Source organism: Meriones unguiculatus, chromosome 4, assembly GCF_030254825.1.
Source record: "Meriones unguiculatus strain TT.TT164.6M chromosome 4, Bangor_MerUng_6.1, whole genome shotgun sequence".
In the NCBI taxonomy this organism is placed as follows: Eukaryota; Metazoa; Chordata; class Mammalia; order Rodentia; family Muridae; genus Meriones; species Meriones unguiculatus.
In genome coordinates this window covers 53,541,986-53,560,925 of record NC_083352.1, presented here as the reverse complement: position 1 = coordinate 53,560,925, position 18,940 = coordinate 53,541,986, and the positions used below count along the sequence as shown (strand labels likewise).

At 44.9% G+C, this 18,940-nt stretch overlaps 1 protein-coding gene across 3 annotated transcripts in view; it reads right to left on the bottom strand.

The window, feature by feature from the left end:
• Positions 1 to 16,918, bottom strand: part of Mfap3l (microfibril associated protein 3 like) — a 44,435-nt gene extending 27,517 nt beyond the window's left edge. Inside the window, exon 1 of one of the 3 annotated variants that reach the window (XM_060381817.1) lies at positions 16,606 to 16,918. The gene's annotated coding sequence lies outside the window, so the exon portion shown is untranslated. Of the gene's footprint in view, positions 1 to 16,007; positions 16,247 to 16,605 lie in introns of those variants that run through there. The other 2 variants (XM_060381816.1, XM_021657705.2) reach the window with 2 other exon arrangements.
• Between the last annotated feature and the right edge of the window lie 2,022 nt (positions 16,919 to 18,940).

Genomic DNA, 18,940 nt, shown 5'->3' with positions numbered 1-18,940 from the left:
AAACGGTAGTTCTGGCCTGGTCCTCTCATTTCTCCTTCTAGTTCTACAGGTCCATTGTCTCTGATGGAGGTCTCAAGGACAAGCGAAACCATCCAAAGGGATAAACTGTCATAAACGAAGATCCACGTTAGCGCAGCTTCTGAAGGGTAGAGGCTGTGACTAACCTACAAAGAGAAAGGCTAGGGGAGACCTCATGGTGCTGTGGGTCCATCTCTGACTTACTGCAGTGTCAGGATTGTTTCGAGCTACTTATGGGACAGAACAAAATACATATCCCCACTCACAGGACTTCCGCAAGCAACTGCTAGAAACAATTGAGAGAATACACTACATAAACCGCTATTACTACTCTATCAGCCACAGCAGTGTGAAATCCTCCAAAGAATTTTATTCTTTGTTAATTTTTTTGACATAAAAGTTATATATATATATTTTTTTTCAAAAAATAGTCTGTTTTAAATCACAGCTTTTCCGACTTAAAAAATTAACTCTAGGGCCCCATATGCTACATGTAAACTGTACATTTTGATGGCATGTAATGTTAAGAAGCCATTCATGAATTTTTCTCACAGCTTCCCTACATAGTCTTGTTCCGGTTACAAATAGGCATGCTGTAGGGACTGGAGGTGGAGTGCAGCTCAATTGGTAGAGCAGCTCAATTGGCAGCATGAAGTTCTGGGTTTGATCCCGAGAACCAGAAAAACTGAGCTCAGTGGTACATGCCAGAATTCAGAAGGCATAGGCAGGAGGATCCGAAGGTCAAAGGTCATCCTCTGCCTCATAGTGGGTTTGACACCAGCCTGGGCTATAGGAGACTTTGTCTTAAGAGAGGGATTGTTAAAAACATGTTTAAAATTGTCATGAAATAATTTTAAAAGTACATTTAAGATACTGTTGATAATGTATTAAATAGAAAGGCTTGTTAAACTTGATCATTGGAAGGGATATATTCTAGGGATTTGTTACTACAGTCTTTTATAGAGAAAAAGAAATCACAGAGCTTTCTAGAAGAGGAAAAACATTATCAAAGACTTCCTTTGTAGATATAATTACTAGTTGAAAACAGGTCTAACATATGTATTTGTTCACCGAACTGGAACATGAGTCCTGGAAAACCTTCGACATTGTTCATAACATCTTTCTTTATGCAAGATAAGAAAGGGAAACCAAGAGAAGGCAACCCCTTGCCAAAGAATAGTGGCTAAGAATCAATATAAAGAGCCTGTGGCTCCTTCTGCCCGGATGGGGCCTGTTAGACTCTCTTGTCACTAGATAGGCAGTGCTAAGGTTGTTCCAGTACTTGGGACAGGCACTGGAGACCATTCTTGCAGCATATATTTAACTTCCTCTAGATCTCATGCTAAAACAATGGGCCAAAACAGTTTGGGTCTCAATAAATGTAAACCTTTACCTGAACACAGGGAAACTTCCTTATATATTTGGTGACGGGGAAGAAACCTGGGAACAGAATACACACGGGAAAGGTGGACTTATTGCAATGCCTCCACACTGCCAGGTCAACATTCCATGGGTCAAGCTGCAGCTTTTTAAAGGGTTTTCATGGGACTAGCCAGATGAGGCAGCAGGTACTTGGAATACCAGCACCCTGGAGGCTAAGCAGAAGGACTGTTATTCCTTCAGGGCTAGCCTGGCTACACAGTGAGACCCTCGCTTCAAAGAAGGAAAAACAAAAAAGACAGAGAATTGTGGTGGGTGGGATGCTTCTCTTGGGGTTTATCATTCATCTCTTACATCAACCCTACTAGCCTCCAGTCATCCTAAGGCTGGGCCAGAAGCACTTCTACCTGCTTCCTGTCTTCTATGCATCTAGCATTAGAATATATTCCCCCCCCCCTCGAATTTTACTCTCAATAAAAACAAAAACAAAACAGTTTCCCTATTCATTTGGGAACATACAGAAAGATTCAAAATTTCTAGTCCCAAGATTTTTCAATGTGTATAGTACATATCTATGCGTGCATATGCCTGTGTGGGTGTGCACACCCACCTCGCTCCTGTGGAGGCCAGAGGTGGACACTGGGTGTCTTGGCCTTAACTTTAGAAGCAGGGTCTCTCCGTGAACCTAAAGCTCACCTGTCAGCTAGAGCAGCTGGCTGACATCTTTCTGGCTCCATCTCCCATTGCTGTGGATTACAGGCTCACATGAGTGCACCCAGCTTTCCACGTGGCTTCTGTGGCTTGAAAAGCTGGATGTGCAAGAGGCACTTCGTGCCTCAACTCTCTCCCTAGCTCCTTCCAGTAATTTTTCTTAACGTTAACTTAATAATCTATACAATGACGTCTTGTTCGTGACCTATCTCAAGCCCGTTTCCCAGCAGTTTCTTGGTATGTATGATTTAGTGCCTCCTCAAGTCAGAGTAAAGCCAGTAGGAACAGTCAGGAACATCCAGGATGTACACTCCTGGGTACATCAGTGGGTCAGAACTCTTCCCGGGGCCTGGGAAGAATGCTCAGAGGATCCCATGGGATACGGAGGAGTTTTTTTTGCATGTTAACTCCTAGCTGTCAACAAGCTGAGTGACTGGCTCTGTGCTGTGTCCCTGTGCAGCCTTTGAGGTCTATGAACAAGGAAGTAACAGTGATATTATTTTACAGAAGGCTTTACTTGGTTATCTTTTATGTATATGCCCAAGTACTTGCATGCATGTAAATGTACCATGTATGTACTGTTATCCACGGAGGCTAGAAGGGGCCTCTAATCTCTTGGAACTGGGGATACGGGCAGTTGTGAATGACCTGATGTGGCTGCTGGTAAGCAAACCTGCTTACCTTGGTCCTTCTGCAAGAGTAGCAAGTACTCTTAACTGCTAAGCCATCTCTCCAGTGCCATTTAAAAGGATTTTTTTTTCTGTGTATGTGTGTGTGTGTGTGTGTGTGTCATGGCATGCATATGGAGATAAGAGATGGAGAGGTCTGAATATAACATCTGGGAGCTTGTTCTCTCCATCGTTGGGATACAGAGGTCAGATTCAGGTTGGGGACTGAACTCAGGCCGTCTAATATGCTTGGCAAGTGTGTCTACCTGTGAGCCATCTTGCCAGCCCAGGGAATAATATTCTCAACACACTTTCTTAACTATAAAACAGGCCGGAACCAGTCCTGAGTTTACATTTTCTTGCTGGTTCCGGATACTCCGTAAAGTCTCATGCTCTGCACAGTGAATAAGTCTTTGTGCATACAGGGCTTCCCAACTGGCCAAATACAATTAACTTGCTGTTCCGGAGTTGAGAGAGCAGTTTCCCATGTACTCTTTATAAGGGGCGGCTGGTTACTTTGCAAGGGCACAGGCTATAATAAAACTATCAAAGTCATTATGAGTTTCAGGATATTAGTAGCTCTCAATAAAGAAAAAGGCTAACTTCCAATAGGGGAATACACTGTATTCCAGGCTACAGCCAGAATTAAGAACGCACGGAGGATCTTCCTGCAGCCAACGAGCTGAGAATACAGAAGGGCAGAGGGCAGACACGGTCGCTGGGAAGAGAAATAGGATGGGCTATGATGTGAAGGTGGAGGAAAGAAATCCCAGGAGAAAAAGACTTTGGAATTTTAGGATTAAGGTCCATGCGCTGGGATGAAGACAGTGGCTCATTTCCTTATTTGTATAATTCTCTACATAACACCTGCGAGTCAGCCAGTACCTCTGAGCTGCAGACCTTTCTTTCTCTTAGGCCCTTCCCAAACCGGCAATTCTCTAAGCACAACAACCAGGGCTGGGGCTGGCCAGGAGAAGAAATGATAAGGAGTGGGGAGACAATAGAAAGAATAAGAGAATTGTTAGCACACAGATTAAAAATAAAAAAATCCTACCCTGGGGTTAGACTTCCTGGTCAGCTTAATTTGGCTTGGGATCACCATAGAAACTCCTATTCTGATGTTAACATGGTGATTTTTAGAAACGTTTAATAGAGAAAGGAAGAACCTGCTTTCAATGTGTGTTATGCCATCCCATGAGCTGGGAGTTTGGACTGAATACAAAGGAGAAAGGCCCATCCCTCTGCTGCTTGATTGCAGATGCATCCTTACACTTCCAAAGGATGTTTTTCCTGCCACTACAGGCTGTCCCCTCAACTTGTGAGCCCAAAGAAACTCTTCCTTCCTTAAAAAGAAAAAAAAAATTTCATCGCAGTATCGGCAGGTCAAACTGTGACCACAAGCCATCTGAGACTTGAAGGATGGCTCACGAGAACTGTATGTGATAAATTTCCTCCTCGGGGAACAGAACTTCACACAGAACATGAACTCACATTCTCAAGGCATGAGGATCTTCCACTCACACCCTCTTTGGGAATCAACCCTGATCCTAGAAGGGGCTAGCCACAAGGTTGGCAGAGACCATCCTTCTGGGCTCAGCACATGCCTTCAATCTCTCCTCTGAAAGAATTAAGTAAGTAAAGACTGAGCCTCTTTTCAAGTCATGAAATATATATTCTTTTTTTTTTAATTTTATTTTTCTCATTAGTTACATTTTGTTAATTCTGTATCCCAGCTGTATCCCTCATTCCCTCCCCAATCCCACCCTCCCTCCCTCATCTCCTCCCTGCCCCTTTCCAAGTCCACTGATAGGGGAGGACCTCCTCCCCTTTCATATGACTCGCTTTTGTCAGGTATTTTCCGGACTGGCTGCAAAGTCCTCCTCTGTGGCCTAACAGTACTGCTCCTCCCTTGGGGGGTAGGGAGGTCAAAGAGCCAGACATTGAGTTCCTGTTAGAAATAGTCCTTGTTCCCCTTACTATCTATTCCCAAATATCCAAGCACCGTTCAAGGCATAGGGCATATTCCCCATGCCTTGGAATATGATTAAAGACATTCAAATTCACAGCCAAGGACATCAACCAACTAAGGTTTCATTTTTTTTTTTCCATTGGAATAAAATTTGATCCATTTGAAAAAAATGCACTTAAGAACTGGAGATGGAAGTGAAACAGCTTTTCCTCTTTCCTGGTTTACCAATCCATTATCACGAAGTGGGGTTACATAACCAGCATTCCACATGTGAAGTGGCTCAGCCACTCATGGGAACAACTAGACCTCTGCAGATCAGAAGGGATTCTGTAATCCAAACTCCACGTGACTTAATTCTTATTAAGAGCGTGACAATGACTTCCTTTATAATCGACAACATTTATGGCTTCTAAGACATTCAGATGTTATGCCCTCAGAACCGCCTTGTGCTCTGGGGTGGGAGCAGGCCCGTGTGATTTTGCCCACGTGACCCTGGACAAAGCAATGTCAAGCTGCAGACTCTAGACCGGGAAGCCTCTTACTGTACTCATTCCATCAGATTCCTAGTCTAGGGTTCCTGAAACCTCCACACAGTGATCAGTGAGGACACACCTCAGCTTAGGTAAGCTGTCCAAATGCCAAATACATTCAAACTTAGATTTCACACATTTGCATACACTTCTAACTAATCATTATTACAAAGATTTTGGTCAAAAGAATAACACTTTTCAGAAGTTGGGCTAGATGTGAATTGTCTCCTAGCTGGCTTTGTTATTATGTAGACTAAGATCATTTTCTCAGCAAGCCCACATGTAATAATGCAGCAAATTGTTAGACACAAACAGCAGCAATTCACAGCTGAGATATCTCAGTGGTTAAGAACATTGGCTGTTCTACCAAAGAACCTGGGTTTGATTCTTGGTACCCAATGGTACAACCATCAGCTTACAACCATCTGTAACTCTGTTTTCAGAACATCTGATGCTCTATTCTGGTCCCTTTGGGCATCAAGCACACAAGTAGACACATAGATAAACAGGGAGACAAAATGCAACACACATAAAATAAAATCAATAATTAAAAAAACCCAAACAGTTGAAAACAGGAATTCCCTGGTGTCCACACACAGCTTCTCCCTGCTGAGATGGACAAAGCCTCTGCTAGGTACAGAACAAGCTCCGGGTGTTCTCAGTGATTTCTTACATGGGCAAGCAAAGAAGAGATGATCTAGCCACTAACTGAACAAGAATTTACAAGGTGGGGCTGGAGAGATGCTCAGAGGTTAAGAGCACTGCTTGCTCTTCCAGAGGTCCTGAGTTCAATTCCCAGCAACCACATGGCAGCTCACAACCATCTATAATGAAATCTGGTGTCCTTTTCTGTTGTTCAGGTGTATATGCAGGCAGAACATTGTATACATAATAAAATAAATAAATCTTAAAAAAAATTTACAAGGCTATTAGTGTTAGCTTAATACCAGTTTCTCTGGGGAGTAAAACATGTTCAAGACCATGTATTTATCTTCTAGCCATATAGAGCAATAAAAGGCACAGAAATTCACGGGAGGCAAACAGGAATATTCCCTAGGCTTGGCCAAGACCTTGAGGATGAATGAAGAAGATAGCATAGTTTTCTCGGCAGGAATAACGGCTTCATTATGGAAAATAAGGGTAGAAGTAAATTGTCATGGCAATGAATATAAGCCTGCATTGTGATATGTTTGCACAAAGCTCTTCTACTGTATCCGCCCCCAAATGCCATCCCAAGAACTCTGGGGTGTTGGGGTACACTCCAAAAATTCAGCTTACTAAAAGGGCTGCTGGCGGGTCTAGACTATAGAATCTAAAAGAGAGAAATGATAAAGAGGGCTTCGGGATAAATGGTTCATCACCTAGGAAGCCAAACCTAACACTCCTGTGAGAGAAAGGGAGGTGACTGACCACAGCCTCAAAGTAGGAATGAGATATCCGTCGAAGGAAGAGGGAACTGAAAGTCTAAAGTCCCACAGTGTACAAATGTCCATGGAGAAATGCTGTGCCCTGAGGAAGGCAAAAGACGCGTACTAGGTCAATGCTTTTTGAAAATGAGTCTCAAGCTTCTGGAAAGTATCCTGAAAATGAGAAAAAATTGGTCACTTTGATAAGTGTAAGGAGTGCAACTTGGAGATGAGGTCATCTGGGTTTGTACAAAGCATGAAGTTAACACACACACATACACATGCACAGAGAGAGAGAGAGAGAGAGAGAGAGAGAGAGAGAGAGAGAGAATAAGAGCAACAAAGCCTTCTTTCCAAATTGGGCTACTAGTAGAAGTGGCAGGAAGACAGGCAGAATGAGGGCAAGAGCCACCCTGGCCTGTGGCAGGATGGGCCATTCCAGAGCCAGCACTTATAATAACACAGACATATAGAACATGAGATGAGTCATGACAGCCAACAAGCAGGAAACTGAATGGTTTCTATGAATTTAAGCTGTCCACAGCCATCCCATAAGCCATGCCACAGGGAAAGCTTGGTGCTAGTCAAGAATCTTCCTCTGCTAAGGATAGAGAAGACAGGCTTTCCACCTGTCCCCATGGTGGCTGTGTGTGCATCTGTCCCCATGGTGGCTGTGTGTCCATCTTTCCCCACAGTGGCTGTGTGTACATCCCTCCCAACTTTCTTCCCTGCAGAGGAACTAGATCTTTGGGGAAAGAGCCATAAGCCAAACTCAGTGCACTACTCATAGCTACAAGTAACATCCATGCTAGTTCAAGCAGGTGGAGTTGTGTGTGTATGTATCTATGTATGCATGTATGCATGCATGTATGTATTCTTGCATGTCTAGGAGAGATGCCCTTTTAATGAATCTAGGAGGACCATCTGAAGTAGCCAAGTCTCCACTCTGATCCTGTGTGACCTAGCTCAGCCCCATTAATGGATAATTCTGGAACCCATTGCTTAGACCCATTTATTTCTTTAAGAAACAAACCCTTCCCCTTTGCTTTTCCTCTCACCATCAGCAATCTCCATTCCTCAATGGCAAGAAAGGGCTAGGATTACACATAAGTATCTGTCCAGGAAGTGTTCCTCTTTTCTCTGATCACAGCGCCCACCGTGGCTGGCCATCCTCTAAGGATGCCCTCTCAGTGCAGAACTTGGCCTCACATACTCCCATCTGGAGGTGAAGTCTAGGGGATGAATTCCTCTCCGTTTATCTCTCTTACAGAGCCTGTGCCCTGGGATGGTCATTAAGGCTCATATACATGGGCTTGGGCGTTACCTCTCCTTCCGACTTTAAGTACATACAATGGAAATTAGTCTCCCTGAAGCTTCCAAGAACTGCCCTGGTATAGAGCCTGGGAGACTGGCACCAAAGCAGGTGTGCCTCCATATATATGCAATGCCTGATAATCTAATTAGTTACATGGGAGTTGTTTTAAATGCCTCCGTTTGTTTCCTGCCCAGATGTGCAAATCGATCACCAAGTCCTAGCAAGTCCTAGGCATCTGGCCACCACCCTGCTTCTGCTCTGGTGATCATCACCTCCATCAGGCACCACCCTAAGAGACTCCTTCATCCTTGATTCATTTCCAGTTCCATGTGCATTCAGCGCATGTGTCTTATTGCTGTGATCAGCAGACTCCATAAAATCTGATTGAAAAATCATATTCCAGAGGCTGAGGATACAGTTGATAGAATGTTTGCCTGGTACACATTTGGGTCTGGGTTCAAATCCCAAAACTGCAAACGAAACGAAACGAACACATACAACATCATCTTGTACAGTGAATCTGAACTCTTGATGAGAACACACATGGCTTTTCCCGATGAGCTCATTCTCAGCCCCCACTTTACTGTCATCTCAGAGTTTCCTTTTTCCCTCTGTTCCCTCACAGACTTCTTACAGTTCTCAAAGAACTATGGGACTTCCAACCCTGACTTCTTTCCCCTACCTATCTGGAAAGACCCCACTAGTCTAGGAAGTCTTGGCTAAAAGGTCACAGACACTCTGGTCATCAACATCCTCCCAACTCCTTAATTTCACATGATTTTGTCTTTCGTGCATGCCCATCCCTCCACTGGTTGATGAAATCTCAGGCTGTCAACTTTTGCTGAATAAATCCATGAATTAACACATAGATGGGAGATGTTGGTTTGAAATACAGACAAAGGAACACTGGGATATGGTGACTAACTGGCGCAGTCACAGGGCAACCTGACTACCCAGAAAGAACACAGTAGCTTACAAATTAGAAGACAAAGGCTGCTATCCCAAGACAGTGCAGAACAACCCTTGTGAGAAAGAGCAAAAATAAAAGAAAGATGTAGGGACCAGAAAGATGGCTCAGTGGTTAAGAGTACTGCTACAGAGAACCTGGGTTGGGTTCCCAGCATCTACATGGTGGCTAGCAACCATGTGTAAATCCAGTTTCAGAGGATCTAGAGCCCTCTTCTGGTCTCCTTAGGTACAGTCTGCATGTGACACAGATGTGCATGAAAGCAAAACACACATACACAAGAAATAAAGATAAATAAATCTTAAAAGAAGAAAGGAACAAGTAAAGGCAAATATTAATTAATGCATGAAAGGTTCTGGAAGGAGAGCATGGTCTGGGAAAAAGCTGTCAGGCTCGTTAGAATCAAAATGGAGCTGCCTGATCAACCCGGACAAAATGAACACGGCTGGGAGGTCTAACCACTGCACAGCCTTCTACGGTCCTGTGCATAGTACTTCTATGAGGACATTTAGCCAACTTCGTGGAGCCCTAGACTGAAGACTCTCCTGTCAGTAAAAATTGTGATCAAGAATTATGGTCTCCAAATACCCAATGCAATCCTTCTCATCCAGAGTTTTAAACATCCTCTTGCCTCTTTGAATATGCTCATTGTTTACTTTGCCACACGTATTCCCAAGGAAACACCTTGTCATTCTCAGATAAATATCACCTTTTAAACATCTTGTTTATTTATTCATCTATTTATTCATTTATTTATTTTAGTAGAATCTCCCCCTGATTACTTTTTCTTTTGATTGACAAGTTTATTCTGAGCTGATAAAACCACAGTGGAAAAGAAGAATTACTGCGTCAGTGTGAAAGGACACTTGGGTAAAAACAACAAAACTATGGTATGGAGTTATGTAAATGGAACCTATACAATATACATACCTACATACATACATACAATTCCTTTTATTAAGATAAATCTTAATAAGGTCCTGTTGACATTGTTTTTAATAGCAGGTATTAATACCCTAGGACATCCTTTGCTACACTGTCTGAAAAAAATAGTGTTTCTCTTACTAACTTTTCCTGAAATACAGTTTCTTTTCAGTTCTGAATCATTCTTTAACAATAAGGTAGCTTTTTCCAGTTTAGATTCTCTAGGCACAGATACCAACTCAACAAAATTACAGGTTTTTATAGGGCAAGAACTGAGGCTACATATGTTTGAAAAGAAGAGCTGAATTTCTTGCATTTAAACATGAGGTTTTGTGATCTCGTATTAGCAGCTGTCACTGATCTTCCTACAAGTAGGAAGCTCATGGCAAACATGGCTGACTCACAGGTGAGTCAGTGCAAGCCCATGCTACTGTAAGCAGCCAACAACTGGGCAGAGTAGGCTCATGAAAAATCTTATTCTTCTCAGTCTAATGATCCCAAATTTGTGTTTTCACAATTCCCTGCTCAAATGTGCATGGCATGGAGACAGCAGAATAATGGTTGTGGCTAAGACAGCATGACTAAAGTACGGATGGTCCTACTTTAAACAATGAGGCTATGTCCCGGGAAGCCACTATAAGATCAGAATACATTAGGCTGAAGCATCCTGAAGGATCACAAAATCCAGGCGCTGTGGTCTGAATGTGAAATATGCCCCCACAGGTTTATGTGTTTGAATACTTGGTTCTCAGCTGCTGATGCTATTCTGGGCAGCTGTGGAACTTTTAAGAAATCTAGCTGGAGGAAGTGGGTCACTTGTGGGGAGGGAGGAGAGGTAGTGGGGGCTATAGCCAGGCCCTACTTCTGAGCCAATCTACTCTGCTTGCTATTTTGCTGAGATCTGTGCACGCACCCTCAAGATCCTTAGGGACTAGACCTTCTCAAGCCATGAGCCAAAAGAAATACCTTTAAACTAGGCTGTTTTTGTCAGATATTTGATTTCAGGCAATGAGAAGCATAATTAATACTAGAGCCATATCTAAGCTATCCTTAATGTGTGACTTGGTCTATCTGCTTTTGTTTGTATGTATTTTGGTTTTCAAGACAGGGTCACTCTGTGTAGCCTTGGCCTCCAGGACTCCCTTTGTACACCAGGCTGGCCTCAAAGTCACAGAGATCCACCTGCCTCTGCCTCCCCAAGTCCTGGGATTAAAGGTATGTGCCACCATTCCTGGCTTCTGCTTACATTTTTTATGACCTTCTATAATGAATTGTGAATAAACATTTTCTTTCTTTTTTCTTCCTTTTTTTTTCCTTTTTTTTTTTTTTTTTTTTTGAGACAGGGTTTCTCTGTGTAGCCTTGGCTGTGCTGAACTCACTTTGTAGATCAGGCTGGCCTCAAACGCACAGAGATCTGTCTGCCTCTGCCTCTACCTCCTGAGTTCTGGGATTAAAGGCACATGCCTGGCTTTTAAAAGTTTTCTTAAACTATTGATTGCAGAAATACATATGAATGATGTCATTGCAGCGATCACTCCTGGCCACTGACACCCTCTGGGTAGATTCTCTTATCATACTGACTAATGAAATTTGGGGTTTAGCTACTGTGGTGGCTTTAGCCATAAGCGTGGTTACTTGAACACTTGGTCTCTGGCTAGTGGTCCTATTAGGGGAGCTTGTGGAAGCCTTAGGAGGTGGAGCCGTGCTGGAGGAAGTACAGCACTGGGGACAGGCTTCGAGAATTTGTAGCCTCATTCATGGCGCACTCTTTGATTCCTGTTCCAGCTGCCTGCTGCCATACTGGCCTCTGTCATTACTGAGTCTCTCTCTGAACCCATAATCCAAAACAAGCTTTTTCTTCCGTGTGTCACTTCCAGTCATGGTGTTTTATCCCAGTAAGGAAGGTTAACTAACACAGCTATACCTTGCTTTTCAAGGAAAATAAACCTGGCAGAAATATTTCTGCCTCAGTTTCGTTTCTGTTGCTGTGACAGATAACCCAGACAAAAAGTAGCAGAGAGGAGGGAGGGATTTATTTAGCTCACAATCTCAAGCTACAAGCCACCTTTTCAGGGAAGTCAAGGCAGGAACCCAGGCAATTCATCACATTACATCCACAGTCAAGAGCAAAGGGATTTAACACTTGCTCCCAGCTAGCCTTCTCCTTTCTCATACTGTTCAGAACCCCGTACCTAGGAAATGGAGCCGCCCACATTGGGTTGTATCTTCCTACATCCATTAACAAACTAAACAATTCCCCACAAAATGCCCAATGGCTAACATGATGTAGACAACTCTTCCTTAAGACTCTCTTCCCGGTTACTCTGGGTTGTGTCAAGCTGGCAGCTAAAGCCAGCCAACAAGCTGTTCACTTCATATTGTTATTGTAAAGCCCTAAGCTCATTTCCCATTGCTTACTTATAATGGGATAGAATCTAAAGTCCTCTGTGTGTAGTTTAATTCATCACTATGAAGGGAATACTTTATGTCCCTTAGGTTGCCTCTGCCTGTTATCTCATCACACCAAATCTTCCTTTGTATATGTCGGCACGAGCTTTCAAAGACTTCTGTCACAGAGTACCACAGTTTTAGCAACTTTACTCATTATCTTACTGCTCTGTGGTTTGGAAATTCACCACACGTTCCTTTCTGTTGTAAAATATTCTGACCCAAAGCAACACAGGGAAGAAGGGGTTTATTTGCCTTTGACTTCCAGGTCACAGTCGATCATCTCAGGGCAGGAACTCAATCAGAAGCTTGAAGCAGAAACCATGGAGGACTGTGGTTGCTGGCTTGATTGCTAACTTATTCTCGGGCTCACAGCTACCTTTTTATACACCTCAGGTGCTCTTGGCTGAGGAATAGTGCCTCTCACAGTGGACTGGGCCCTCCTTTATCAATTAACAATCAAGAAAATACCCATATTAACCAGATCCAAAGTCTATCTTTTCTATACAATTAGAACTGGCACTGGAACCGACATTGTGAAGGGTCCCATTGAATTTTACACTTTGGGTATAGAATATATTTCATGTACTGATAGTTAATTTGGGTGTGTGATGTTTTTATTTATTTGCAAGGTTTTCTTAATAACAGAATACATATATATATATATTTTTTTTTAAAAGGACAGTGCCTCATTATCTGGTCTGGACAATTTGTCAGTCACGGTTCCCTTTTAGGATATGTAGGTTGACACATGAACTAGCACACGTATTTTAAAGGGCAACATTCAGGTGCTGTTGAAGGAGGACTGCTTTCTTGCTTCTGCAGCTGCCCACATTGTCTTGGGAGACCCTTCCATCTTCAAAGCCAGCAGCAGCCCGTGGAGTGTTTCCCAAGACACCACTGAATGCTTCCTTAGGCTCCGAGAGCCCTATGACAGCACAGGGCCCACGTGGATGATTCAGAATTATCTTCCCACCTCAAGGCTCTTTCTCCTTCCTATTCGGAAAGTCTCATCATGATCACGCATGGACGTATATTCCTGTCCACCGTAAAAGGCTCCTTCTGTATGGAGGACCCACTTCCCTGCTTAAAAGACTCGGAGGCCATTCTCAGAATTCCCTGAGAGTTTGCACAGAGTCACTGCTTCCTTGACAAGTCCTTTTCCTCCTCCAAACCCAAGGAGGCCATTTTTTTCCTCTGCCTCCTCAGGCCCACACACATACACGGACAGCAGTACTTATTTTGTACTATAAGTGATCTGTCTTCGGGCGCCTCGCTCCAGCTAGATGGTGAGTCATGATGTCTTACTCATCCTTGCTGCTTCAGGAACCTCACCATAAGAGTTTGTGGGGAAGAAAACTTAAGGTGATATTTTAATGCACGAAGAGACCTCAGGTGGAGGCAGAGGCAAGACCAATAAATTTGTGGAGCCTCTGTTTGGACCATAACTGTTGAAAGACTCTGACAGCCTTTTATTACTTATGGCCACATAATCAACCAACTCCTATTCTTTTAACCATTCCAGGGAGCTATCACAGCCAATTTATAATCAACCATTTGCACCCTAACACTGATTTTAACTATAATGTGATTGGCCATGGAGACTTTCAAAATTGTAAGTGTTCCCTTGGGTTTGGCTAGCAAAGACAAGTGGTTCCCAAGTGCTAGGATGGATTTTAAGTTAGGCAAATGCTACTTACTGTCTACATATTTTCTGAATTCACACAAACACACTTGCCTAAGAGAGCTAACCGAGTTGGTCAGAGATTGAAAGCAATTAGGTTACCACAGCAGTTACTGGTACCTAAGTGTCTGGGGGTTCTTGAATAAAAAAAAAAATTATTGAAAGTTCAAATTAAACAAGAGCTATATTGCTTAAATAGCCTTAAAAATTCAATTATAATCCAAGGGAGGGAGTGCTTGAATAAATTAAGGTCACATGAGGGTGGGAGATCTATTTTTAAAGTAAATGGTCTGTCATGTATATCTAGTGTCACTAGCAAAACCATGGGGTACAGAAATACAAACATAGAGACTCCCATAAAACCTCTGTGCTCTGCAGCTGAGCTTCAAAGACCCAATTTAAGCAGGAAGGAGAGATTAGCACCTGTTTGTCACTTGAATACAAAGTCCACTTTGTTGTTTTTTCTCCACAAGTAATAGTAAAACGCTCTTAGTCCTAACGGCTGAATTTAGTTAATGTAAGGTTGTGAGAACACAGGGTTTGCTAAGCGTTGTCAAGGGCACCGGGTAGTTACATTACATTGCATTTCCCAGCACTGAGAATACTCTGGTAATTTTAGAACCAGATGGAGGCCCATTTATCTATAGGAGGCTCCACAGTCACACGAGGTAAGCAAAGTCTCAGCACCCTGCTGAGATCAGAAAGACAAGGCTAAGAAGAGATTTCACTTATCTCTAACTAAAAAGCACGAGGTGTAGCTATATGGAGTAATCATGGCAGATTTTAAAAGTGGTGCATCACACAGAACCAGGAAGCATAGCCATTTGTGTGCTGGAGTCTTCAATCTTGCAAATATTTTAATAGATGTATCTGGGTAGCTGTAGAGGAAACCAGTAAAGTTGCAGTAGAAGGTACAGATTGCATATTTTGTGCATTAGCACAATGTCTGCAAACTACCTTGCTCTAATTTAGTCTCTCCTGAAAATAATTCTTTTTCTGCCTTGCATATTTCATCCTGAACATTTTACTATGTTGAGTATAGTAGCAACTAAAAAAAAAAAATGTGTTTCATCTAAAAAAAAAAAAAAAAGTGAGAAATCTTCAAAAACCACTGCGTTTCTGCAGTGCCGTTTCCAAGTTCTTAATATAAGGCTAGAGCAAAATAAAGATTGCTGCAGTAACCAAACTTTGAACAAGAGTCTTTCAAAACTATGACAACTGGGCCATAATATTTTCTACAGTTTGAGCCGCGAATGCACCTGCAAACATTTTCTTTTCTTTTTTCCAGGTTGCTTTATAAACCTTGGAATTTGCTACCCCAGCCATTTTAAAGAGGGAGACAAGCAACGCTCAGGTTTAAAAAGGAGACTCTGCATCTTTACTCTTTTAGTCAAAGAAGCACGTTTCCTCATTCCAGGGGACCAGGCAATTTCGTGTCAACTTGCTATGGTGTCAAATGCGACAAACTCTTAGAGCTCCAGTGAAGAGGAGGCAGCTCTCAGCACCGGCTGCTTCCCACACTCCTGCAGCATCAGGACGCAGCGCCCTAAAAGCTCCCCACGCCGCCTTCCGGGCAAAGGCTAGCACACCCCTTCCTCTGTCTGGGGAAACTGAGGCACCGTGACGAGAATGATCCACAGCTCGGCGAAGGCCCCCGTCCCTGTGTGGCGTCCTCCTTCTCCCTGGAGACTGGGGAGGCTCAGGGCCAGCGCGCTGTAAGGACAGCGCGCTCCTAGCCCTCTGAAGGCTGTGGCATGAGCCTGGGACGCGGCTGTCCCCAGCCCGCCGGTACCCGCCCTGCATGTATTTCCAGCATCCTGCGACCAGCCACGAGTTGGGACCGCAGGGCATCTCCAGGCGAGTAGCTCGGGCGGCCCAGGCATCCGAAAGTTCGGGAGCTCGGGCGGCCACTGACCACAGATCCGCGCGGGTCTCCCTCCTACCGTACCCCGCCGCCTAGGCTCGCCCACTCGGTGCCCTCACTGACCTGACACCACTGCGCCACTCCGGTGGTCGCCGTGCGCCGCTCGCCATGGCCACCCGGAGAGCTCTGCGGCACCCAGCGGGTACGAACCTCCGCCGCCTGCGCCTCCTCTCTCTGCGGGCTGCTAGCCCCGCCGCCGGGAGCTGGAGCTTCCCACCTACGGGCGCCGCCGGAGCCGGCGAGAGCCGAGCATGCCCAGTGCGGCTCCCTCCCGGCGGCGCCGAGGCCCGGTGCGCTCTGCGGAGCCGGGTTTTCGGGGCAGCCGAGGCGGAGGCGGGCCGCTGGGGGCGGTGGGCTCCTCCCACCAGGGGTGGGCCCGGCGGGGTGCTGGGGAGCGCCGCGCTCAGCGAGCCCCGCCTCTGGGCGGGACCCGGCGCGGCTCCGGCGTACCGCGGGGCCTTACCCCAGCTCTTCCAGCAGGACCTTGTGGTGCTGGGGCGGCGTGGCTGCTAATTGTCGGGGGGCAGGGCGCCGCAGGCGTTGTCACCGCAACTCTCCTGCGCGTCGCGTCGCAGTGGCGTTCAAGGACACGCAGGGAAAGGCGTCTTCGGATATCATTCTGGATGCCACCGGCAACCAGCCCACCTACACGTTAACCTACCTCGTCTCTAAGGCTGTCTGTGACACCGCCTCAGGAGCAGAAGAGCCGGGGCCTTCCAGGCGCGCTGCCACAGCTCAAGCACAGAGGACGGCCCGGAGCGACACGGATAAGACGCAGTGGGGTGCTTGCGGATGGCCTCTGAGTGGTGGGGTTTCGAGGGGACTGACAGAACTGCCCCTTAGAATTAGTTGCTGTTTCGACGGCACCTCTAGCGAGCCAGTTGTTGTTTGGGTAGGGAAAATAAGTACTCTAAAAATATTTTAACACCTACATAAGTTTTCTGTGCACAATCCTGCAATATTAGTGGGTCCCTCCCCCCAGCCCGCCCCCAGTCCCCGCCACACAGTTCTTCTAAGGAGAGCTATTCAGTTTCTGGGGCAGTGACCAGGCTCCTCCTCTCGGGATCTTCCTCTGCCCTCCGGCCACGCCCCACACTAGGGCTATTTTTTTTTTTTAAAGTCCAGCCACCACCACCACCACCTCCATGTTGGTCATAGGCTATTGGTAAAACACGGAAAGATGGATTGAGCAAATGAACGCTCCTAAAGTGGCTCTGGCTGTCAGATCCGTTGTGTTTCATTCTGAGTCAGGGACAGCTGTCAAGAAGACAGGAGGCTATTTAAGTGATCCCTGTCCACCTCCTTCTCTATGACTGGCAAATCCAGAGGCAAAGTATTGCCTGTGACCTCAAGACCAGAGCTCGGACCCGCAGAACTGGCTCGGGACCCAACTGAGCATGCTCTGGACAGTGCCAGACGGCTGCACGTGGCTGCCTTTGGCATCTGGCTGCCCAAGGTTGAGGAGCACCAAGAAATCAGGGCTCAGGAGACCCGAGGGAGCTGGACTTAGGGCGAGCAATAGCATGGACACATGGGAAGAACGCTGGTGCTTAGGCTCTCCTGTGCCCCATGGATGTGTGGGCTCTGGTTTCTAAGCATATCAAACCCATTCCTTCCCTAAGAGCCTGAAAATAGAAAGCATACTTGGACATTAGTTTTCATAGCGCCTTAGCTCATAGAACCTCTCCGCTTCCTCTAAAAAGCCCAATCTTTCAGCCCAACTTATTCAGTAAGCGTTCCTTATGATTGCAGCTGAGAACTACACGGAATCTATCCCCCTTTGTTCAAGTAAGTCATAGAATATTCTTGTAAAGCATTTTTGTATTCACTTCGTCTCTATTTCTTATCCTCCCCACTCCTTTATCAATGTCATGGAACCTGCAGGACACTCCCATTCTGTCTTAGAAATACTCGCTGGCACTGTGCTTGTGTGTGAGAGAAGCTTTGCTTTAAACCCTCACTCACAGAAGACTGAAGTGGGAAAAGGATACAGGGAAAAGAGAACAGATTTAAGATGAATAAACTCAAGGAGAAGGAGAATAAAGGAAGTAGGAGAAAGGGAGGGGGGAGAAGGGAAGGGAGATGGGGAGACTGCCTCTCACTGAGTTTAAAAAGTTGAATGCCTGTGCTGTTGGTGTTCAGTTCAGGAAGTTGTCTCCTGTGCCAATGAGTTCAAGGCTCTTCCCCACTTTTTCTTCTAAGCGGTTTAGTGTGTCTGGTTTATGTCGAGGTCTTTAATCCACTTGGACTTTAGTTTTTTGCAGGGTGATAAGTATGGATCTATTTGCATTTTCCTACATGTAGACATCCAGTTAGACCAGCACCATTTGTTGAAGATGCTGTCTTTTTTCCATTGAATGGTTTTGGCATCTTTGTCAAAAATCAGGTGTCCATAAGTGTGTGGATTTATGTCAGGGTCTTCTATTCAGATTCCATTGATCCACCAGTCTGTTTCTATTCCAGTACCATGCAGTTTTTAATATTGTTGCTCTATAGCACAGCTTGAGATCAGGAATGGCAGGTAAATGGTGAGATCTGAAAAAGATCATCCTGAGTGAGCTATCCCAGAAGCAGAAAGAGGCACACGGTATATACTCACTCATATAGACATATAATATAGGATAAACCTACTAAAATCTGTACACCTAAAGAAACTAATCAAGAGGGAGGACTCTTGCTAAAATGCTCAATTCCTATCCAGAAAAGCAAAGAGGATGGACATCAGAAGAAGGAGAAAAGAGGGAACAAGTCAGGAGCCTGACACAGAGGACCTCTGAAAGGCTCTGCCCTGCAGACTATCAATGCAGATGCTGAGACTTATGGGCAACCTTTGGGCAGAGTGCAGGGAATCTTAGGAAAGAAGTGGGAAACAGTAAGATCTGGAGAGGACAGGAACTCCACAAGGAGAGCAACAGAACCAAAAAATCTGAGCACAGGGGTCTTTCCTGAGACTGAAACTCCAACCAAGGATCATTCATGGAGATAACCTAAGACCC